Here is a 25,761-nt window from a genome sequence, read left to right on the forward strand (position 1 = left end):
CACACGCACACACTTTTGGCACTAACAAATTTATGCTATTGCACTATCATGCACTCACAAATTTAGCTATTGCCTTACACTAATTACCACTCCAATAATGTACTCGCTACGCACCCCATACACTATGAGCTCTCTTAGTTGTGTCTTCTTAATTCTCAAATCCCTTGGGGTATTTATACAAAACGTGAGGAACCAAAGTAGTAATTGGTTTCCAAAACCAATTTACTTGTTCATCACCGTTTAGGAGAAGTAGTGCTGGCGGGTCCATGTTTCCAATTTCGATTTGGAAACTAGCCACGTGGTGACCAGGCTCCATACTTAACAATCTCCCACTTGGAGACTGATAACAAAAGTAAATCAACTCCATGCATTACCAATGCATAATGGTGCGCTTCATCCACGATCTTCAAGCTAGAAGACCAACTAAAGCTAGACATAGCTTCAGCTTCTCAAATAGTCACTGTCTTTGTCCATTGTAAGTCCCAACTCACTGCAGTAGCTCCCACTGTAAAGACATAATCAGTAGTGCCTTTCATGCGATCAACTTCCCTTGCAAAGTCTGTATCAATATACCCTTGCAAATACACATTACCCCTCACACAACATATGCATTCATTAGTAGTACCTCTTAGATACTGTAGTATCCACTTCACTGCTTTCCAGTACTGCTTGCCACAATTGGTCATCAACCTGCTAACAATTCCCACTGCATGGGAAATATCTGGGCGCGTGCAAACCATGTACTAGGGGTCTGTGTCAAACTATACAAGTTCTTTCTTAGCTTGCATACCATATTCTTTCTACCCAATTCAATGAAACACTCACATTGCTGCACATATATCTCTTCCTCTTTGTCACCATGGAGGAAGACAATATTTACATCTAACTGCTCAAGGTGTAAATCTTCTGTTGCAACAATACCCAACACTAACATCGTAGTATTTAGTTTCACAACTGGAGAAAATATCACTGTGTAATTAGAGACGAAGGACTTCATCTCATTCTTCATTGCAAGCTCCCACTCGTTCGCATAATGCTTTATCATAGCACTGGGGCACACCACCATCAGTACGTGGTAATGATACTGGCGGTCCTCTGTTGATCAGGTAAGATGTGTTAATGGTCTCTGCTCAGAACTGCTTGGGCATCCCTGTTAGTATACGCATACACTTATATCTTTCTGCCAGTAATCTGTTCATACACTCTACCACCTCATTTAGTTAAAGCATCCCTCGCAAAGTATATTCCATCTCCATTCCAATATCTACATAATCATACTGTAGTGCAGAACGGAGGGTACTTACACAACCTACTTTATTTGATTCGTTCTTTGGACAGCTGTGATGTAAAAAAGGAAGGGTAAAATAAAGTTTTTAAAATATGTGTCGGACAGCTAGTAGGTTTAATTGGCTTTTGAAAAATATGCGAGAACTGTTGGGCTGGATTCATAGGCCTGAAATCACAGCAGTTTGTGGGCAAGTTATGATTGCGTTGCATTGGAAGATGAAACGATTTGTATTTTCTCAAGGTTGTGGCAGCTAAGGGATTTTGGCGTGTTGAGTTCTTTACTTCTTCATTTTGCCAATCTAGGAAAAGTATAGTGAAAGAAAGAAAAGAAAGAAAAAAAATCTTTTCCTCTCTTTGGTATCAGGTATGTCTTTTGATCTTGCAAAGTTTGATCTTTTGTTTATTTTTAAACTCGTAATGTATGCTACCAATGATAGTTTGAGTGTGGAAGTAGAGGTTGATCAGTGGAGAGAGAGAACTTTGAGTGGAGATGATGTTGAAGTTAGGGTTCGTAGTGGAGCGGGGGCTTCATCGTCTTCTTCAGTGGAGACGATGGCTGAGGAGGTAGGGCCTAGGTCGCTTTATGCTGATCTGAAGGAGAAGTTTGGTTGGGTAGATGCCGACCTGGGTGAGAAGAGGAGGATATATAACGATGATTATGCTCTTCTGGATGGGGGAGTGGTGGTTTGTAATGGGCAGTTGAAGGCTAGGATGAGGTTGCTATTTTCCCGTCTTATTGTTGAGGTTTTGAACTATTGTGAAAAAGCCCCATGCCAATTCATAGGGAATAGTTGGAGGATTCTCCATGTTTTGGATTTGTTGAATGAGCGTGGTTATAATATCCGCTTAGGGGATGTGTTGGAGCATTTTTCTGTGAAGAGATCATCTGCAATAAACTGTAGTTTGCAGGTCGTAAGGGGAAAGTCGGCTGTGATTGTGGGGGTGAGTAAGGAGGAATGGGGGCGTAGGCCGTTGTTGATTGTGGGTAATTATACCCCCTCTGGGTGTGAGCTGAATACCCACTCTGTAAAGTGGGCTGGTAGATAGCTATTTTGTAGGTCATATGTAAATCTTGTGTTTGATATGTTGTACATTTTGATGTTTTTGTTTCCTTTTGTGTAGAGATTTCCATTCGGGGTCGTCCTAAGCTTGACGTTATAGAAAAATTTAAGAGACATGGTGGTGTGAAGATTAACAAGAAGAAAGCTGAGTAGAAGAAAAGGGCTCGAAAGCTTGTTCTTGATATCTCTAATTTTAGCTCGGATAAGAAGATGGAGAGGGAGAGCCAAAGGAAGGCACCTGTTTTTGGAAGGAGAATGGCTGGAGGGGCTGCTGATAGCCGTTCTGCTTCAGTGAAGATGGCTGAAGGAGCTGCTGATAGCCGTTCTGCATCCAAATGCTCTGAAGTGGGTGATAGTGAACGTTTTGCATCCAAACGCTCTGAACTGGGTGATGTTGAATGTTCTGGTCACGGTGGTGGGAGTGCTGGTGGTAGTGGTGATGTTCCTTTATGGAGGCCTCAGCTGAAGAGGCACTCTGAGGTGGTTGAGCTTGAGGGGGCAAAGAAGTCCAGAACTGAATCTGAGGAACGACCTAGTACTGGGGGAGGTCGTTCTTCTACAGGTCGGGCTCCATTGAAGAAGCTGGATCTGAAGGAGCTTTCTACTGATGTGGGGGCTACTGATGCCCGGGGTAAGAGGAAGGCTAGTGAGAATGAGCCAGCTGCCCAGAAGTGTAAGGGGTCGGGGAGTGCGGCCCCAAGTGACAAGGGAGGTGATGATGTCCTGGAGAGGCTTGTCACCTATGAGGACCCAGTGAGTGGGCTGAGGAAGTTTGTGATGAATAAGGACTATAGCTTCAAGTCTTCATTGGTTGCTGGAGGGCTGCTGGAGAGCATTGCCCTAGATGGAGATAGGCATCCGTTGGAGACTGGGAAGGACTTGGGGGTGAACCTAAAATACATGGATCACTCCTTCTACTTTGTAAGTGCCTTCCGGACCTGAGCCTTGTCTTGTTCTTTACTTTTACTGCTTTGTGATTTATTTTGTTTGTTGTTAGGTCCTGGCTATGTATAGGAAGCTGAAAGAGATGGCCCTTATCTCCAACCTATACAAGAATGGATGCTACCAAGGAGGCCTATGACAAATTGATCGCTGTTCAAGAGGGAACGAGTTGAAATGTCTGGGCTGAGGTCACAGGTCAGGGATCTTGTTGGGAAGGTGGCTTTGTTGCAACCATCTCTTGATGCTTCAAATGTAGAGGTGCAGAACTGGATTGGTGAGTGTAAGAATGCATGGGTCGTTGTTGAACGTGCTCAGATGGCATATAACGACTTGGTCGATTTGGTAAAAAGTGGTGATACTTATGTGCTGGTGGATGATTACCTGGATCTCCAAACGAAGTATAAAACCTTGAAGAGGTATGTTGAAATTGGGGCTGCAGCAGTAGCTATGGAAAGTACTGTTGTAGATGCTAGTAGAAGACCTGACCTACCATCCGACCTTGCTACTACTCCAGCCGTTCAACCACCTGAAGAGGTCTCCACAGAAGTTGTGAATGTGAGTGGTGATTCAGCTGGGGGACCTGTTGGTGAAGAGGGTGGCCTACTGGAGCCTTTGAATGTGGAGAATCTTCCTCGTGTCCTCTGACTGCACCTTTTCTCTTTGTGTTTGAATGATGATGAACTATGTTTTCTGGCTTGCTTTGGTTGATACTAATAATTGATATTGATAACTTTGATTTTTGATGATGGGGGGTGCTGAGGTCGTTTTCTTAGGATAACCTGGGGGCCTCTAGCATCCAACCAAATTTTGTAAGAAGTAAAATATTTAAATTACTTACTTTTTTTGCTTTGATACTGTCTTTGAATGTTACATGAATGTGATTGCTTTCCTTACTTTTTTGATTTGATGTATGACGACCTGTGCTGCATAGCGTCGGTCTTGACAACCTGTTGAACTATGGTAGATCGCCTAATGTTCAAAGGTCGTGATTGTTTGGTTTATGACCTGATTAGATGAGCGTAGCTATCACCTAGGTCTCCTTGCGTGTGTTTGATTGGGTCGTTCCTTTTGGGGGAACTCCTATTGACTGATAACTAGCCTTTGATTGGTAGTTATAGCTGAGTCATGCTTAATCCTTTTGAAAAGGTCTTAAGTTGGCTTTGGGTCCTTTTGGAGGTTCCATATTTTTGAATTTTGAATGATAATTGTGTGGAATTTACAGTTGAATCATGCTTAACCATGACATTGGTGTTAAGTTGATTTAGAGTCCTTTTGGGGGACCTTGGGTTGAATTGATTGATAAGTAACCACTGCGTGGCAATTGTAGCTGAGTCGTTCTTAGCTCCGTCTTTGGTGTATGACCTGACATCGTGACGTCCTAGGTCGGGTAGCGTAGTGCAAGATGCGTGGTACTTATATAATACAAAAGATGACATTTGTACTCAAAATGCTGATGAAATTTTATTCATATTGACTAATACGTCTAGAGAAAACTTATTGATAAAACCGCTTGAGGAGAGCTGTATTCCAAGGTTGGGGAAGCATATTACCGATCTAAGTTTTGATCCAGTATGCTCCATTTCCAATGACTTTATCTACGATGTAGGGGTCTTCCCATGTTGGGTCGAGCTTGGCTGGAGTTAGAGTCTTTTTGAGGACTAGGTCGCAAGCTTGGAAAGATCTTGGGACGACCTTCTTGTTGTAAGATCGTTGGATTGTTTGGTGGTACTGAGCTAGGGATATTGTAGTTGTTTCCCTTCGCTCTTCAAGGAGATTGACTTCTTTTACCAAGATGGTATCATTTTCTCCTGATTCGACGATGTCAGAACGTGTGGTTGTGATTATGAGTTCTGATGGTATGACTGCCTCTATTCCGAAGCAAAGTGTGAAAGGAGATTCATTGGTGCTAGCTCTGGCTGTTGTTCTGTATGCCCATAGAATGTTCTCGAGTTGCTCCGGCCATTGGCTTTTCTTGCTCTCTAACTTCTTTTGAAGATTTTCCTTGATTGCTTTGTTGGTCGCCTCTGCTTGACCATTCCTTTGTGCATATCTAGGTGTAGAAAATGCTTGAATGATGCACCATTTTTGTAGAAATGCCTTGACTTATGAGCCAGCAAATTGAGTTCCGTTGTCCATGACAAGGGTGTGGGGGAGACCAAATCTTGTGATGATATTGGCCCATATGAAGTTGATGATGTGAACTTCTTTGACTTGGACTAGTGGGATTGCTTCCACCCATTTGGTGAAGTAATCTGTGGTTGCTAGGACGTATTTGAGTCCTGTTTTCTTTTGTGGGATGAATGGTCCCATGATGTCTAGCCCCCATATATTAAAGGGCTATTGGTTGGCTATGTTGATCAACTCTCGTGCTGGACTTAGATGGTTGTGTCCAAATGTTTAACATTGGTGGCATTTGAGAACATATGTCTTTGCCTTGATGTGCATGCCTGGCCATTAATATCCTTAGGTGATTGCTTTGTGAGCCAGAGATCTTGCTCCTGCATGGTTGCCGCATTTGCCTTTGTGAATCTCGTCAAATATGAGCTGGCCTTCGCGTGGAATTATGCACCTTAGGTGAGGTCATCCTGCGGATTTGCGGAACAATCGCCCGTTGATTACGGTGTATTTGGGAGCTCAGAATTTTATGGCATCAACGTTCTTTGCTTCTGTTGGGAGTTTGCCATAAATTGCAGAAATGGCCCCATCCAAGATTGAGTGACCTCTTCTTCAGATGAGGGCTGAAAGTCTGTGAGGCTGTTGACATTTTCTTGTTGGTATACAAGCCTCTCCAGGATGTCAATGTAGACTGTGGTTGGACATGTCTCTTGGGTCTTCGAAGCTAGGAAGGCCAGGCTGTCTGCATGTCTGTTGTCCTCTCGAGGAATGTGTTCCAAGGAAAATGTTTTGAACGAGCTGATGATGTTATTGACGACCTGGGAGTATTTGGCCAGGTTTTCTCTGTTTGTTACATACTCTTTGGTGAGTTGCTTGACGATTAGCTGTGAATCACTGTGAGCTTTGAGTTTCTAGACTTGTAGCTGTTGTGCCATACGGAGGCATGTGATTAATGCTTCGTACTCTGCTTCATTGTTGGGTGTTGCGAAGTCAATCTTGATTGACTTTTGTAGCTGTGTTCCTTCTGGTGAAGTTAACACAGCCCCCAGTCCACTACCGCTGTTGTTGCATGCTCCATCTATATAGAGGTGCCATGTGTCTGGGGTGAATGGTTGATGAAATGAAGTAATTGGCCCGGGTTCCCAATTGACATCTTCGACAGAGAAATCTGCCAAGAAATCAGCAACGACCTGACCTTTATGAGACGTTCTGGGAACGAAGTCGATGTGATGTTCTCCGAGCTCTTCAGACCATTTGGCCATGCGGGCTGTTTTGTTGCTAGAACTCAAGACTTGTTTGATTGGTACATCTGTGATGACTTTGATGCTGTAAGCTTGGAAGTAAGATCGGAACTTCTGAGCTGAGTACAACAAATACAGCATCATTTTCTCCATTGGGGAGTAATACTTTTCTGAATCTGCTAACGTCTTGCTGGTGAAGTAGACTGGTTTTTCGATTCCTTCATGTTCGTGGAAGAGAACCAAGCTGATAGCAAAGTCGGTAGTTACAAGGTAAAGCCCTAGTATCTTTCCTTCAGTTGGTTTGGACAGGACGGGCGGAGTTGATAGGTAAGCTTTCAGGTTGTTGAAAGCTTTATGGCATTCATCTGTCCATGTGAATGTTGTGCCTTTCTTGAGTATTTGTAGGAATGGTCTACACTTGTTAGATGCACGTGAGATGAATCTGTTGAGGGCAGAGACCATGCCAGATAACTTGTAGATTTGTTGCTTGGAGGTCGGCTCTAGCATCTCGAGGAGAGCTCGTATCTGTTCTGGGTTTGCTTCGATGCACCTTTGTGAAACGAGGTATCCTAGGAATTTCCTTGAAGCTACCCGAAAGACACATTTTGCTGGGTTGAGCTTCATTTTGTTTTGGTGCAGTCTTTCAAATGCTTCCTGTAGGTGGGAAATGTGATATTTAGCCTTTTTGCTCTTGACTACCATATAGTCTATGTAGACTTCCATAGTGTCGTGATAAAGAGAAATTTATGTAAACTAACTATCTATGCGTAAACACAAAGATCAATATTCCTACTCTCAAATAATAATGAAGTAATATAAAGAGTCAGGATTCGTTCCACTCCTAAACTACCAAGACTTAAGGAATTCAACTAATCAAACACAAAGAAACAATTGTGAGAGTAATATTATGTTGAGAATTTATACTACGAGATAAAACTATCAATTGATCTTATACTAAAATTAACTAAAGTAATTAAATATAAATGAATCAAATATGGAGAAAGCTAGAGAGAGATTTAAATCCATTATTTAAGTTCTTAACATGCTAGCATAGATTTGTATAGAAAACCCTAGTCTTTTAATGATCCCTAATTACTTTATACTATCTCTAGTCATAAACTAATTAGCAAGAGAGAAAGCTTGTTCCCATTCTCATGACAAACTCACTATTATCTAGTTTAGGTTAAACTCTTCTTATCTCTAAGTCAAGAAAAACCTAAACTTAAATCCTAATAACAAATCTATACTAACAAATCAAGTCCTCTCAAAGTTTTATTCAAACTCCCTATAATGGGAGTTTAGCTATGAATTATGGGACTATCATGGACATAATAATAGAAAGAAGAGAACATAATGAATAACTACTTTATTAAAGATAACTTGAATTAAATTAATGATAGCTACAAACTAAACTTATAAACTAAAACTAAAAAGGAGAGAACCTTAATTTATTCTAACTAATGGAAGGGGGAGTAGCTAAGTTTTGTTTAGCCTTAAAGCTCTTTATATAGGAGAGGGATAGGTTTACAATTTCGTGTATGGGCTTTGGAGCCATGTTTTGGGCCATTAAATCAAGCCCAAAACCTAATTACATATGTCCAAAAAGGGTTTCTTTGTGTGAAATTACTTCAACACCTCTTTTGTCCATTTTTACTACTCTGATTGGGTCAAGACTTGTACCATTAGAAAGCTCTTTCCGAGCCGGTCGTTTTGACATATAATAGGCCAAATCCTGGGTTCTGAGTCCAAAGATATGGCCTGCAGAAGTTATGCTGACTTTTCTACTCTTTTTCTACCCGCGTTGACTTTGACTTTTCAGCTTTGACTAGGATTTTTCTCCTTGAAACTTGGGCTTTAACTATAGAACTTTTTAGCAACCAACCTTTTCTCCTTTCTCTTGCTAAAGTGACATATTTCTTCACATATTTGACTTCAAGACCTGAAATACACAAAAGCACGTAAACAATACTAACTCTTATTTATTATACACATAATTGGTCTAAATGTAATATTATTAAGGGGTTAAAACTACAGTTTCGGGCTCTTATCAAACCACCCCCAAACAACATTTTGTTTGTCCTCAAGCAAATATGTGAAATTAAAATAAGTGACCAAAAATATATTTTTAACTAGTCTCGTTTCGCTGAGTGCAACTGCATTGACTAAATGCATTAAAACCCTAAATCACTAAGAATTCCCTAGTAGACGAGTTATAGCCTCGTGAGAGTTTTCTAGAGAAGGTACTCACAAACTTCATTTATACTACAACGACTAAGAAATAAAAGTAATTGTCCCCCAATTTTATCTCAGAATCTATACGTCTCATTAGTATTTAAACAAGGATGATCATTCTAAAACTTAAACTAATACATGCATAATAATCAAATCATCTTAAGATAAACAACTATATAATGAACTATGATATGAAATGCAATGGCAGGTCCGTTTCTGAAACTTTTAGGTAGCGTGCCTAAGTAGGTTCTCACAACTCACAAGGAATGTGTCAAAACACATAACACACTGATTTTTCCACTCAAGTTTGCTAACTCCAGTATGTAGTGGGCATACGTTTCCTCACAATCTCAATGACAATCCAAGGAAGTCGAGGTCGATTAAACACATCTACCACTTACTATCACACCAATCAATTCCTAATTGAGCTAGATGTCTTTATTAGGTGATACGGGGCATAGGTGTTGGTTAAAGAAGGAAAGAAATTGATATTCAAAAAGACAAGTATGAGAAAATAGGGTCTTCATATTATGTAACTAGAGAAAACCTCGTTCTTATGCTTCTACACTTTGTTTCCATTATTAACTTTTTTATTTTTGCTTTTTGACTCATTTTATTCTATTTTTGGAGTTTTTATTTTATTTTTCTTTTCTTTTCTTTTCTTTGGATGGAATCTTCTTTTCTTTTTCTTTCCTGAAGCAATTAACTAATTTTTGTTTAGACAGGTTTTTCTTTTCTCTTTTCTTCACTCATCCTAATTCTTAGACTTATCCAGATAGGTAGGTTGATTTTATATATATATATATATATATATATATATATATATATATATATATATATATATATATATATATATATATATATATATATATATATATATATATTTTGTTTTATTGGATAAAAGGATTTGTGGTTTGTGAAAAGGCTAATGAAAGGCTCAGTATGGCGACTAGCCGATAATAAATTTCATATAGGTGTGAATTTCTGGCTATATCGATCCAAAGAGGGCCTAAATTCTCGCTTAGGATATGGTATGGTGATCAAGCAAGTGAATGTTGATTTCTCTACTCGGAATTTACTTCTCCCTTGTGTCATCACTCAGATATTTCACTCTTATGAGGCTTTTAGGCTAGATGCTCACATGATATGTATTAAATATTATAACCTAGGTCTTTGAAAAATACTGCCAAGTACAATAAAAAATGCTCATGCAAGATGTTCATGAAAAGATGTAATGACTATTACCTATATATTAATCTAAGTTTCAAAAATTAGATCCTAATTCAAGTACTACGTGAGATTTCTAGACTAATATCATTATGGAGAAGGGAACAATACCATTATCACTAAGTGCCTAGTATAAACAATATTTATGATTTTTAATATTTTATAAAGAAAAGTGCGTAATTTACATCCTAAAAGTGCCTAATTTTTGCAAATGTTTCTATCCCACCCCTAAACAATTGAACGCTTTGTCCTCAAAGTGTAAAGAAACAAGGAAAGAATTTAGCATAGAAACATGGCAAAAATTGGCAGTACCTGTAACAGAGATATTGTAAAGATGATATGATAACATGAAGTACAATTAAACTATTACATACTAACTAAATTAGAGTAAACATGACAGACAAAGGGTGGCAAAACGTTTTGAAATGAAATACCAAAATACAACACCCCCAAACAAAATTGGAAAACTCTTTTTAAGTTTGAAATTTTTTGTTTGGCCTATACTCTAAAAAGGTGGTATTGTACAAAAACTTGGGTCTTTTAAAGTCAGATTCCATAGAATTAATGTGATATATATGTATTAATATGTAATTTACCATATATCAATAATCTAAATAATTATGGATCTTTCCATAAATAGTTAACATGGAAAGCACCATCAAACAAAATTAAGAACCAAGATTTCCTATGACGTGGCTTAGTGGAATGAGAGCGAAGCCTGGTAGATCTAGAACCTAATCGAGCATACAGTTTCTTCTTTGTCCTCCTACGAAAGTGATGCTAAGTGAATGAATGTGAGAAAATGGATGGTTGTGGAAGATACGTGGGATGTGGATAATTTTGAGAAGGAAAGAATGGAAAAAATGAAAAAGTGTCAGGTGGCTTGTCCTTGGGTGTTACTTCTTCACCAGATGGGTTTAGAAAGTCATTAAGCATAGGAAAAACAAGAAGGTTAAGTGCAAACTCAATGGTTCTTTGAAAAGGTAGAGGGCGAGAAACATTCGTGATGGAAGGCGAATGAGTGACATGAGGATGTGAGGTGGGTGAATGGTGCTCAACTAGTGTTCTTAGTTTTATATCATCAGAGGCCTTGAGATATGCAAAACATTTCTCAATAGGTGGGTAAGAAGAATCACTGGAATAGAGGGTGAAAAATTCTTCTTCTGTCATGGCATTAAGAGATGAATGGATGTCAATAGGAGGGGACTCGCGAGGTGGCAAAGAAGGGTTGCAAAAGAGTCGAAGGAAATCTTCCTCGATGTTATCTATGTCTAGGGAGTAGAAATTGTGATCTTTGTCTTCTTTCATAAGAGGCTAGGGGTATCTACTAGTGTGGGGACTAAAGCGTCAGTCGTACTAATGTGAGATACAAAACTCTAAATGGACTTCACTTTTCCTTCTACAGGCAAACCTAGTTGTCCTTGCTTTTGTCTAAACATGTTAACGTCCACATAAAGATTTCCAAAAGAAAGAGTCATTGAGCCATCTCGACAATTGATTTGGGCATTGGCGGTTGCCAAGAAAGGACGCTCTAAGATGATGGAGATGGAATCATGAGCAACTTCTGTGTCGAGAATAACGAAGTCGGCTGGATAGTAAAAATCCTGAACTTTAACGAGAATGTTTTCAACTACACCCTTGGAATACTTAATAGAATGATCGGCTAACTGTAAAGTCATTTTGGTTGGTTGAAGTTTTGTTAGACCTAGTTGTTTATATAAATAAAAATGGAGCAAATTAACACTCGCCCCCAGGTCTAATAAAGCAATTGTTATGAATGTATCACCTAATGTGCATTGTACAGTAGGACGACCAGGGTCCTTGTACCTAACAATTTCGTTATATTCAGATAAAGAAGGATATTGTTCAGTTAAGAAGGCTTCGTGGGGTATGTTAGTTTTCCTCTTCTTGGTGCACAACTCTTTTAGAAACTTAGCGTGTCTAGGTAAACTTTTATAGCATCTAGAAAAGGTAGGTTCATAGTCAAATTTTTAAACACTTCCCTAATCTCATCAAAATTCTCGTCCTTTTTAGACACAACTAGTCTCTGGGGATACGGTGGTTTATCTCTATATTTAGCATAAGGTTCAAAAGTATTATTAGTCTTTGCTTTATCTTTAGCCGTTTTCCATCTAGGTGTCCATATTGGAACCTCTACAGGTGTAGGATCATCAATTTCTATGGTGATATTTAGTAAGGTTGTAACTCTTGGTTGTGGTTGGACTAGAACTTTTATAGTTGTAGGGTCTTCAGTTTTTATGGTGGTATTCGATATGGTTTTGTTGTCAGCTTCTGTTTGTGGGCAATCTTTAGGCATAGTTACTTTGTTATCAACTACTTTTCCTGAACGAAAGGTAGTGACTACCTGTAGGTCCCCTAGGGTTATATTACCATTACACTGAATACTTTTTATTTCGAAGGCGGTGTTTGTTGACTTAGGATTAGGCAATCGCTTGACACAGGAAACACTTTGTCGGGTTATTATTTTGGTTAGGAGACATGTCAATAACCTTTTGGCACAAAGACTGCATCATTTGCATCATTTGTTTGATCATATTAGAGTTTTGATCATGCTGATCTTTCATCAAGTTGGAGTTTTGTTGCATAATTTGATTTTGTTTCTCCAACAAGGTTATAACTACTTTGTCTGTAGATGGTTGGACTGGAATTAAGGCTCGTTGAGCGTTCATGTCTTGATGTTGATAGTTCTAGGTCATGGGTACTAAACCTCTATTCTGGTCACCTAAGTTTCCTTGTCCTTGATGTTGAGTTAACTGGTTGAAATGTGATGGTTGTGGTGGTGGTTGTGCATAGACAAGAGGACAATAGAAGTCGGAATGCTCAAGACTAAAACAGACATTACAACGAGTATAATTAATGTTTATTACTGGAGTGGGTTGTTGTTGAATAGAGAGGGCATCTACCTTTTTAGTGAGGGCATTGATAAGAGTTTTAAGCTCGAGATCATGTTTAACCTTAAAAGGAGTGGAGCGGGAAAATTCGTTACCTCCCTAATTGTTATTCCTCTTAGATTGATCTTCTAAGAATTTATAGTCTTCAAGGCTCCTTTACTAAGAAAACTACCCCCAATCATGATATCTAGAACCTCCTTATGACGATCTAAAAGCCCCTTGAAGAAGGCACGAACAAGCGTGTCTTTCGCAAGATTATGATGCGAGCATTCAATGAGAAGATTAGTGAAACGATTCCAGGCCTCTGAAAAGGATTCATGAGGATTATGGTGGAAGAAATGAATCTTTTGAAGTATTTCATCTGTCTTCAGTGGTGGGTAAAACTGTTCCATAAACAATTGAACAAATTTAGCCTATGAGTCCACAAAGTTTGGCGTTTGGGCAGTTAACCAAGACGCCGCCTTGTCGGCTAGGGTGAATGGAAACACCCTAAGTTTAACTTGATCCAGACTTACGCTAGGATGATGGAATGTACTGAGAACTTGTTCTATCCTACCCATGTGTTGATAAGGCTTCTCGTGGTCTAAACCATGGAAAACCGGTAACAAGTTAAATATATTCGGGGGAATTCGAAAATCCCCTACTAGGTCTGTAAGAACGATGCACGACTTAAGGCCATCGTTTCGTGCTTTATAAAAATCAGAGAGAAAAGTCTCTGGTTCTTTAGCCATTGATGCAGGTGTAGTGTGTGAAATTCTAGATAGGCGTGTGGTATTGCATTTACCAAAAAAAAAACAAGCATGATTATACTAGAATTAAAACTCCTCTGACAGAAGAAATGAGGAGTGGAAGAAAGAGTACCTAAATGCCTCCTTGCTACGCATATGAATAACGTCTTGTATACACAATCTCAATGTATTTAAGAAGTTGGAAACACTGAATAACTTAAACGAAGAAAATTGGAAACTAACTTGTAAAAATCGGGCTACCTCAGAAAGGGGCACGGGCGCACTTGGAATTAGGCCAATAAGAGCGTGTGCGTGCTCTTGCTTGACTTGATGTCCAGTGTTTAGAGCGCGGGTGCGCTTCAGAAATAGGCGTAGAAGGGCGCGGGCATGCTCTTGCCTGACTCGATGTCCAGTAGTTTGAGGGCGGGTGCGCTCAAATGATAGGGCTAATAGGGCGCGGGCGCAAGCTCCAAAAAATTTGAAATTTTTACAATAGTTTGCTAAGACGTCCAGTAAGTCGCTTGTAAATTTCAGATCAATCGGAGTTATGAAAGTCTTTCTACTGCCCTGCAAAGTTTATGAAACAGTTTTTGGACACAACACAAACAACCGAATGGTTAGCCAATCAAAACAAAGCCAAAAATCGCCAAAACTTTATTGGAGACTCCTGACAAAATATGAGTGTTCCTGTAAAACATGTAGAGCAATTGGAGTTCTACAAACCCTCTTTATCAGTTGTTGTTCCAGAAATTAAGTGTTGCAAAACTGCAGAAACATACTGGAAACAATCCATTAGTTAGGTGGTCAAAACAAATAAAAAACACTTTAAATTTTTACTGAAAACTCCTGACTTATGATAAATACTCCTGTACAAATCTTAGAATTTTTGGAACTACCTAAGTAACCTTACTAGTCAGATTTTCCCGAAACTTACGGTTTGAAAGCTGAAATGCAGCATTGTAAAGATGGTATTAGTTAACTAGGTAAAATGCCTTGGAAAAATCTGAAAATATTTCACTAAATCAATAACACCTTAAGGATTATGCCTGTAAATTTTCAAATGTTTTTGAAATTTACAAATACCTTTGCTGCGGTGTTGTTTAAAAATACCTTTACAAATACAAGGGAGGGCGGGCGCGCTCTGAACAAGGCAAAATGGAGGGCGTGCGCCCCTATGCCTAAAACAATGAATAGTACCAAAAATGCAAGAAATAAGAAAGAAAAATTAAAAGGGTGGGTGGGTTGAGAATGATGGATTGCCCCTTGGGTTCAAGCAATTGAATTCTTGTCCTGAATGAGTTTAAGATGGCAGCGACGTCATTTGATAAAGACAAATTTATGTAAACTAACTATCTACGTGTAAACACAAATAATCAATCACATAAACAAATACTAAGATCAATATTCCTACTCTCAAATAATAATGAAGTAATATAAAGAGTCAGGGTTCGTTTCACTCCTAAACTACCAAGACTTAAGGAATTAAACTAATCAAACACAAAGAAACAATTGTGAGAGTAATATTATGTTGAGAATTTATACTACGAGATAAAACTATCAATTGATCTTATACTAAAATTAACTAAAGTAATTAAATATAAATGAATCAAATATGGAGAAAGCTAGAGAGAGATTGAAATCCATTATTTAAGTTCTTAACATGCTAGCATAGATTTGTATAGAAAATCCTAGTCTAGATATTCTCACACAAGGTTAAAATATAAAGACTAGACCTTTAATGATCCCTAATTATAGTTACCGGGAACCATTTCCAAGTCAACTAGTGGCTTCCTAAGAAACCCCCTCCGGTTTCCCAGAAGATCTCATATCGCAAATAGTTAGGAAACATATTTCCCTAACCTAGGGAGCTAACAGAAAGCTTTTTCTTCATTAAAATATAAAGATTGCAAGATTTTACACTGTGTGCAAATAACACTAGAGTTTGCAAGAGGTACAAAAAAGGTAACTGCAAAAATGAGTACCTAAAACCTTCAATCTCCAACAATCGCTCTGTCTCAATAAAGTTAGCAGTGTCCCCTTCAAGGTTAGCTCCTCGTCTCCACATTCATGTTCCTAAAATTCCGCCAACCATGTCAAGATTAACTAAGTTTAAGACTGCTTCTATATAGCCATAAGACTTTAATATATATCAACAGGTTTCACTCCTTGTACCTAAACACCTTGTGCACCTCCTCGAGATCAAAGTAATTTTAGCAGAAGTGTCTTTAAGGTTTATCTGTACAATCTGAAAACCTAAGACTCGGTTAAGTGAAACAACTCTTTCTCATGTGGCGATAGCTCCACTGGTTTTGACTGCAATCTTAAAGACCAACATTTATAGCAACTACAGAAGTAGAAAAGTGGAAAACAAAATACTTGGAATCATAACTAGTAATACTCTTTAGGATACTTCCTTGTACTAGAGGAACAATGAATGCATCAAGCTACAAAAACAGAAAAGTACTTTTTTAGTCCTATATAAGAATAATTGCATTCTTAGCTCACCCATATGAGAATAATTTATAACTTTATACTAAAAATATGTCTAACCTTACACTCAATTAGCTCTTCCAACAAACTCCTGTTCCAAACAAATAGAGGATCAGCCTGGTATGCATACCAAACGTTAGCTCCTCAAGCAAATCAATAAATGGTGAATTTATCATGTGTCAAAAGTGAGCACGGATTGTCAGGTTGAATGAAAGAAATTGTGACCGGCTATGAGACTGTTGCAATAGACTATACCAACAGACCTGTTTCCAGAGTGGTTTCCTTGCCCTTCCTTCTGCTAACTTCCCGTTCATTTGCAAGTTGGTAGACATCGAAGAAAACACCATCGATCGCAGTTTGACACGATATACAGCACAAAATCTGAACCTAATAAGTGAAAAAATTTCTCATACTAGTTGCAGTCTAATTTAAAATACTGCTTAAAGAAAGACTCACTTTAATGTAAGGTCTGTTTCATACGAATAATACAACCCTGGTGTTGATTCCATTGTCCTTAACAGGCTCATAAAGTAAGCCTCATCTCTTTTCTGCAGAAAAGCAGTGCTCACTTCTTATTCAAATAATTGTCCAATCAAACTACAGGAACGATTGAATTTAAGTGCACACAGAATACAGATATAAACCTAGACTTTTGTCTCCCCCTCTTCTGATAGGGAATTAAACTATGAAGTATGAAGTGGAAGTAAGGAAGCTTTTTCCCACAAATATAAAAGTTCTTACTTCTTGACAATATGAAAGCCTCAAAATCCTGATGCAGGCCATAAACTTCATAGACATTACTAGGAAAACGGGGAAACCAAGATAAGTGCCAACCTCCTTGCGAGAAGTTATTACAAGTAAATATGTTCCTGTACCAAAAATATGGTTAAAAAGTTCTTTTTTCAACTGACTTCACCAATATGACCAGGCACATATCACCCCATCCATCTTACTAGCATAATAGCTTAATAAAGAATCTGAAGTAACAATATGGCAGAGAGATTGCATTAATGTAAGATGATAAGAACTATAATATCACACTAGCCTAGTACTCTCCCATTATACTATTGCAATTTTTCCAGTGGACTACAAGATAAAAAATTAACTAATATAAGGAATCCATCCAAACTTACCAGTCAGTAGTCTAATTGTTCCAACCACACCATAAATTATAAAAACTTTAGTAGGAGTCCCAGACAAAAAATCACCTGCAAGGACTAGTCAGATCATTTGTATTATTATAAGTTTAAACAGAAAAAAAATAAAATTGTCATAAGTTTCTCACCGATTAGGCTTTGAATACTTCCATCAGAACGGTCAATTGAGAAGCAGTAGAAATTTCAGGAGGAGAGTTGTTATTATTGAGAGATTTGATCACCAACTTATCGGGATATTCTTGTAATTCCATCTGATCAAATAGTTTGAATCCTTGTTTTGAAGCTTGTCCTACTTCTTCCATTTTTTTTTTTTTTTGTTATTCAGTTTGAGTGTTTGTTTGAAGCTGGTGAGAAATGAAGACGTGCCTTGATCAATCAATGTGTGTTGTGTATGTTCCTTTTAAGCAAGAGAAGAATAGCTATATTTTTTAAATGACAATACTGCCCCTACTAAATTATGATTTTCTCAGAAAGTCTGACAGAGGAAGAGTTGAGAAACTAACTAACTAATCATTGCTGATTCTGTCATTCTGTCTTGTTTTACTAAAAGGCTAAAATTGGTTCAAACACACAGATGACATTCTATGATGTTTCTCAGAGTAGAATAATGCATAAAACAATAGGAATCTAACAACAGAACATTGATGCCATATTCATTGCACACTTGAAGAGCCTTTGAACAACAAACCTCATGGAAGGAGCCAGTGAGTTGTGCTACATTGATTACAGTGTCTGCACTTTTGACATGTTACAGACAACTGTTCAACTTTCAAATTCAATCCTACATGTAAATCATTGTATGCACTGTTATTAACTTATTGTATCCAGTATAGAGCCTGCAGGTGTTTTAAAAAGGTCATCTCATCCTGTAGTCAACAAGTGATTGGTTTATTTCCATATATTCCTCAGTTTTTAACTTATAGTAATTGTTATGTCTTGTTTTAGCATGGTGATGAAGGTCACCTAAGCATGGCATTTGCGACTGAAATGCAAAAGGTTCCCCAGATTAGGTTAACCCAAAAAGATTAAACTCAATCAGATAAAGAAGATAGAAGTGTACCAACTCTAAAAGCAATCCAAGTTGGAGCAAAGAAATCAGGACCTTCTCTTGTCTAAACCATATGAACTGCAGTACGCAACCTGCCCTAAATTGTAGTATCAGTCGAGACAAACAACGATGGTAATTAGACAATGAACAAATTAATTTACGAAATGGGTAGTGGAAATCGTTTATGAGTTGGTGCGAGGTGAAGAGAGGGCAATATACACGAAGAGATAGTGGCGAGGCGAGATAGTTGGGATTAGAACGGCAGTTGCCATCGTGAGTTCGAGGTAGTCATAAGAGAGTATTGTAGAGCGGGACTTCTATTTTTTTTTGCAAAATTTATTCTGAGATATATGGTATAATAGCAATTATATCATTTGAGTGCCGAGATATTTGGTTTAACATCAATTATATCATTTCAGTGTGAGATAAATTAAATTTTCTATTATATCAGTTCCACAATGGTGAGATAAATGAAATTTCCTATTATATCAGTTCCATACAATTAGTGGTAAAATTCATATATTTTATCTCGGTTAAGTAAGAGGCGAGATAACAGATTTATACTCAGAGTTAGTACCCAAGTTATGGGACATATTATCTCATTTACAAGACATTATCTCTCTTATTAGCAGAACAGAGATAAAGCTAATTTTAGAACCGAGATTTTCAAGTGATGCTAGATTTGGGCAACATATTTTTACCTTGCAAGGACCGATTTTAAAAAAATATAAATCTAACGTCTTCAGTAGAGAAGTTGATATGTTGAAAATTTTAAAATGGTCGACACAACAGTGTCTTAAGGGCAAAGTTTCCAATAGAGAGTAGTTCAATGTAAGCACACCATTTGAATCACCACGGGAAAAGCAGCTACCCTCAATTTCAATACTTTGATGCTCTAGGAAGACGAGAAGAAGGACTTTGGCAATGGAGTGGTTGAGATTATTCCACCCCAATTTCTAGGTATGTCCCGCCTATTTATCTCCCCGAGTCTCCTCTCATATTAATATAATTAACCCTTCACATAAATTTGAACTTATGGAGAAATTGACAATTTAACATGGTATCTAGACTCAGGCTTATAAGAAGTCTCGGGTTCAAGTCTTGCCAGGTGAAAGTTGTAGAAAATCCAGCGTGAATACAACTAACTTCCAAAAACACCATCATTTAATTATTCTAAACATTTTGAAACCAATTAAATTTTTACAATTAAAACAAACTCCTCTTTATTACAAAATTTACAAATAGGATTAATATACAAAGTTTCTCAAACAACAATTTAACTATAATTACAACTGAAAATACATAACAACTTTTATCTCAACCCTATTACACCTTAAAGTGAAAACCAATTAACAATTTTTCTTGACATGTTAATACAAGCCACATACAGTAATAAACCTTCTTCAACACTAGTACTGTCAAGACTTATCAACTATGTTAATTTTATGAACACATAGCGTGTCCAGCCAATTTCTCTCCTGAGCTTCCTCTCGTATTAGAGCATTCCCAATGCAAGTGGATTTTTCCCCCTCTTATCACCTCCACGTAGGCAATTTTTTCCCCTCTTTGCACCGTTTTGGTGAAAAGCAAGGTGAAGCTGTGTAATGCAAAGGTGAAAAAAAATCTCGGACAGGATGTTAGATTCCGTCTGGAGGCTTTTTGATCAAGATGGAATATAACATCCTGTCTAGTATTTTGTCTGAAGTTAAAAAAAAAACCGAAAAAATCGAAAATACACGCGAGACAGAATGAAACATTCCGTCCGAAAAAAAAACCGATTTTTAAAAAAAAAAACACACGAGACGAAATCCAGCATCTCGTCCAAAGATATCAAGTCAGCCACTATCTCGATTAAAGGTTTCACCTTGGTTTCAACTTTGGAAAATAGTCACCAGTTATTCACCTTTGCATTGGGCACTGGTTTTCCACAAAATAGAGGTGATTATTTTCACAAACCCCACATTTTCACCTGCATTGGGAATGCTCTTAATAGAATTAATCTTTTACATAAGTTTGAGCTTATGGAGAAATTAACAATTTAACATGGTATTAGAGCTTAGGTTTATAAAAAGTCTCGGATTCAAGTCTTGTCAAATGAAAGTTGCACAAAAATTAAAAAAAAATGTCCATTTGTTTTTATTTCCAGCGTGTTTCGCTGAAGGGGAGTGTTGAGATTATTCCACCCCAATTTCTAGGTGTGTCCCGCAAAATTTTTTCTCGAGTCTCCTATCATATTAATAGAATTGACCCTTCATATAAATTCGAGCTCATGGAGAAATTGATAATTTAATAGAAGTGCGGTCGCACAAATATAAATACAAATCCAAATCCAATGTCTTGATGTTAGAAGTAAATAACTTATTAGGTCATTCAATGTTAACAAGATGGTGGATAGGTGCTTAGAAGACTCTTTGCTCCTAAGTGTCTAGGAGCAAATTTTTTTTGTACTTTGATTAATAATGGACCTGACCCATCGCAAACCATTTAAAACAACTCTCCCCATCATTCCTCTAATGTAGCTTGCAATTTCAATTCAATTAAAACACATAGTGACAGTCCAGGTCCGTCACAAAGCTGCTAGAAAGTTCTTAGAAACGTGAGTTGTTCAAGTGACATTTGAAAATCTTATTATTTCACCACGTTATTATAAGTGACGTCCGGGTTCCTTAATAGTGTGTAAATCTAGTGGATATTTCCACAAACTTTTATTAACTAATAGTTATTATATATGGTTTACAGTATCCATTGGAGATGCTCTAATCATAAGCTAATCACATGCATTATCAATGAGCTTGATAAAACTATCCACTTGAAGGTGCAGGCCCCCCCCCCAATTTCCTTATATATATATATATATAAATACTAGTAAACAAAAAAAAACGAGAAGCTTGCATTGACTTACCGATACAAAAGAAGACAGACGAGGATAGCGAAAAAAACAAACAAACACAGACTTTTCACAGACACCCTGGCTTGTTTCTTCCCTCTCTCTCATTGAGCCATTAAGCTCGCGGCACACCGGCACCAACCTTCTTACCTTCGCGCACCAACCTTCTAATTGTCGAATTACATGCACCAACTCTATACTATTGATCACTTGATTCATTGATTGTCGAATTGCGGAATTGTTGAAAGCGCTTAGAGGTTAGTTCAATTATGAGTTTTATTATTAGTAGGGGTTAAATTTATATTCTTATGACTTTGTTGAATAGAAAAAAAAATTGATTTGTGGCCTTGTGGGGTTGTGGATAACTTTACAACATCATAACACTACTGTCTACTACACGTCTACACCATTACACCAAGCGTCTAGTTATTTATACTTGTATGATTTCGTGTTTGTTTATTACATTAGAACTCAAACTCGAAGAATAAATTGAAAAAAACAAATGATTTTATGTAAGTCAATCCCTTTTCTTTGAAGTGTATGTATTAATGTATAGAATCAATTTATTAATAATGATCTACGTACTATCTTAGGTTACCATGTCGCAACACTAAGCGCCAAGGAAAACAAAAACTCTATTATCATTTTTTAAGCGTAAAGCTGCTACATCGGAAAGTGATGAAACTCTTATGCCTAATCTTGATACTTCAAGAGTTGATGGCAATGAGCAACGTCCTTCCAAAGTCCAAAGGTTGTGATAGAAGAAAGTGAACCTTCTCTTCAAGTCCAACTGGTCATGATTAACAAAGTTGAGCATTCCCCTCAAGTCCAAAGTGTTGTGCTTCAAGAAGTTGATGTGACTTCTTCATTTGAACAAGATTTGGGTTTACGTGTTCAAATTTACGAATACCCGGTTGATCAACAAGAAGTGGTTAGAATATATTATCTCTCTAAGGGGCCTACACAACCTCGTCTACATGAAAAAGAATATCCAAGCACTAAGTTTGGAAAGCAAGGTTGTCGATTCAAGTATAATTGGTTCTCACAATTTCCTTGGTTATAGTACTCAATAAAGAATGATAAAACTTATTGTTTTTCTTGTTTCATTTTTGAAACAAATCCGCCGAAGCATCCAAAATTTTCTACTGAAGGTTTTACAAACTGGAAGAAGGTTAATGATGGAAAGAAGTGTTCTTTCTTGCAACATGGAGGAGGTCCATGTTCACCACATAGGTCGGCCACCTTGTCTTGTGAGAATTTTATGAATTCTTCTCGACACATTGATAATATGTTTAAAACACAATGTCAAGAAGAGCTTGCTAATAATCGTTTGCTAGTCAAAGCTATTGTTCAATGTATTCAATTGCTTGCGCTATGAGGGATTTCTTTTAGAGGTCATGACGAGTCAACCGAATCAAAGAATAGTGAGAATTTCAAGGAAGTGTTGAAGTTTGTGGTGATGTTGAATGAAAAAGTTACGGAATTAATAGGTGGGGCTTGGAGAAATGCCAAATATACCTCACCTAAAATTCAAAAGGAACTTTTGAATATATATGCTGAAAAAGTGAGAAAGAGGATTCATGAAGAACTTGGTGATGCAAAATTTTGTATCCTTGTCGATGAAGCACAAGATAGTTCAAATAAAGAACAAATGGTGATTGTCATAAGATTTGTTGATAGTGGTGGTTTTGTTAGAGAGTGGTTTTTGGGAATTGTCGGCGTGAAAAATACTTGTGCAATGACTTTGAAAGAAGCTATATCTAATGTCCTTACTCGTCATAATTTTCTTGTTACAAATCTGAGAGGTCAGGGGTATGATGGTGCTAGCAATATGCGTGGTCAATAGAATGGATTGCAAGCATTGTTTCTTAAGGAGTGTCCATATGCATACTATGTGTATTGCTTTGCACATCGTCTACAACTTGCCTTAGTTGCGGCTTCTAAAGATGTGTCGGATGTTTGGTTATTTTTTTCAAAGTTAGCTTTTATAGTTAATCTTCATGTTTCGCCAAAGCGTAAAGCTGAGTTACAAGAGGCTTGACAAATTGAGATTGATAAGTTGGTAGCTAGTGGTGAAATCATTAGTGGAAGAGGAGCTAATCAAGTGTCCACCTTGCAAGGAGCTGGAGATACTCGATGGGGTTCTCATTTTGAACCGGTTAGTAGCTTGATAGAGTTGTTTGGTGCAACTTGTACAGTTCTTGAAAGTGTCATGGAGAATGGGTCAAGTAACTCTATGCGTGGGGAAGCTAAAGGTGCTTTAATTGCAATGAGAAACTTTGAATTTGTCTTTCTCTTGCATTTATTGCACAAGATAATGGGAATCACTAATTTATTGTGTCAAGCGTTGCAAGTAAAGTCTCAAGACATCTTAAATGCTATCAGTTTAGTCTCGAGTACAAAAACACTTCTTCAAGAACAAAGAGAATCAAGTTGGGACACTTTCCTTAAAGATGTGATTTCATTTTGCGAAAGATATGACATTGCTATGCTTGATATGGGTGCTCGTTACATGGCCGGTACAGGTCGTTCTTGTCAGCAGAAAGATTACATTACAATTGAGCATCATTACCACTTCGATATTTTTAATGCTGTAATAGATTACCAGTTACTGGAGTTAAAGAATAGATTCCCCAATGAAGCAATGAAGCTTCTTTCTCTTAGCTCAGCTTTGGATCCAAGTGGTGCTTTTAAGTCTTTCGATATTTATGATATTTGCAAGCTCGCCGATTGTTTTTATTGTGAAGAGTTTACTAAGCAAGAGATATATATTTTGAGAAGCCAACTGCAACATTACAAGATTGAAGTGGTTAATCATGCTCTTTTTAAGAAAATGTCTACACTCTCTGAGTTATGTCAAGGATTAGTTGAAACAAAAAAGTCAAAACACTATTTTTTTGATTGATAGATTAATTCGTCTTATCTTGATACTTCCTGTTTCCACGACAACTACAGAAGGAGCATTTTCATCTATGAAAATCGTCAAAACACGGCTTCGTAACAAAATGGGGGATGTGTTTCTTGCCGATTGTATGACTGTCTATATTGAACGAGAGTTTGTTGAAGAAGTCGATTTGGATGGGATAGTAGATAAATTTATTAAGAAGCCACGTAAGGCGAAATTTCGCTAGTGCGATACTTTGTACTTTGTTTAAATGTCTTTGTTATGGTTGTCTAGGTTTGTAGTGACGACACTCACTCTTTTGTCCATTTTGAGTATTATAATGAAAATGATGACTGTTTTGTTTACAATGTTAGTTAATTATGGTCTCAAATAGATATTTGCATGGTTTTGTTTGACACAAAGAGTGGATAGAATGGTTTGATTTGATTGGTTCTCTTAAGAAAAAAAAATCATAAAACTAGGACCCGATATTACATCCTGGTTTCGCCCCTGACTGTGAACAATATAGCTACGACACAGATATAGTATCTGAACATAGTTAGCCTACTACGTATAATATACATATCATTTTGGCATTTACTGTGGACTCTTATGAAATCACTGATTCTATCCAATCTTGCTTGGGGATGAGGTCAAACCCATCATAGGAATAGAAATGTTGAAATGAGATCATTTTCGTAAAGATGGTCTCCATGATTATTACAGGACAAATGTTTTCTCTCTCGTCTCCATATGGTTCTCTCCATTATCATAATAAAATCCACGTCAAGATCAATAAGAAAACAAGTAGCAAGGTCACACCTTGAGTTGTTAGAGACAACATTGCATCATTTAAAAATGAGCGCACTTGCACCAGTTGATTATGTCCAAGATGGTATCCGCACATTTAGAGTGGATGATTTGCCTGTCCCTGTTTAAAATATAACCAAGCATCATAACCAATATATACAAACAAGCAAAGACCTAGTAATCTTGCCATGTACTTTCCTATAATCCTATCACAACTACTTTTCTACAACAAAAAGCTAGAAATGTTGCCAAGATATCAAGGATGGAGAAAATAACAAGGAGAAAAGCAATGGAGATGTTGAGAATCAATATAGTAATTTGTTTGATGACAATGTATCAAAGATCGATATTTGGATCATGATAAACACCTAAAACTATAATTTAAACCCCTCAATAATATTCTACTTAGGCAAATTATGTTATTAATAATGTGAATTTATCACTATTTACTTGTTTTATGTATTCTAGGCTTTGGCATTGAATAAGTGTTGAAATGATGTCAATTGTACGTGAAAAAAAAAGCTAAATTGATTGCTAGGTGAAAACCATGGAGAAATGCCAAGATTTATGAAGAAAAAGCCCAAGTCAAAAGAGTCAAGCGAAAGTCAATCCGGATGGAAAATTGCATAAAAGTCAACATAACTTCAAACAGACATATCTTTGAACTTAAAGCTCTAATTGAAGCCCATTTTATATCAAAATGATCAGCTCAGAAATAGTTTTCTAAGAGCATTCCCAAT

The 25,761-nt window shown here is 37.4% G+C and overlaps 1 pseudogene; it reads right to left on the reverse strand.

Moving 5' to 3' along the window:
• Positions 1-15,600: 15,600 nt before the first annotated feature.
• LOC147514665 (phosphoinositide phosphatase SAC8-like) lies at positions 15,601-17,921 on the reverse strand (annotated as a pseudogene).
• Positions 17,922-25,761: the final 7,840 nt, after the last annotated feature.

The sequence above is a fragment of the Coptis chinensis genome, chromosome 2, assembly GCF_015680905.1.
Source record: "Coptis chinensis isolate HL-2020 chromosome 2, ASM1568090v1, whole genome shotgun sequence".
Classification (NCBI taxonomy): Eukaryota; Viridiplantae; Streptophyta; class Magnoliopsida; order Ranunculales; family Ranunculaceae; genus Coptis; species Coptis chinensis.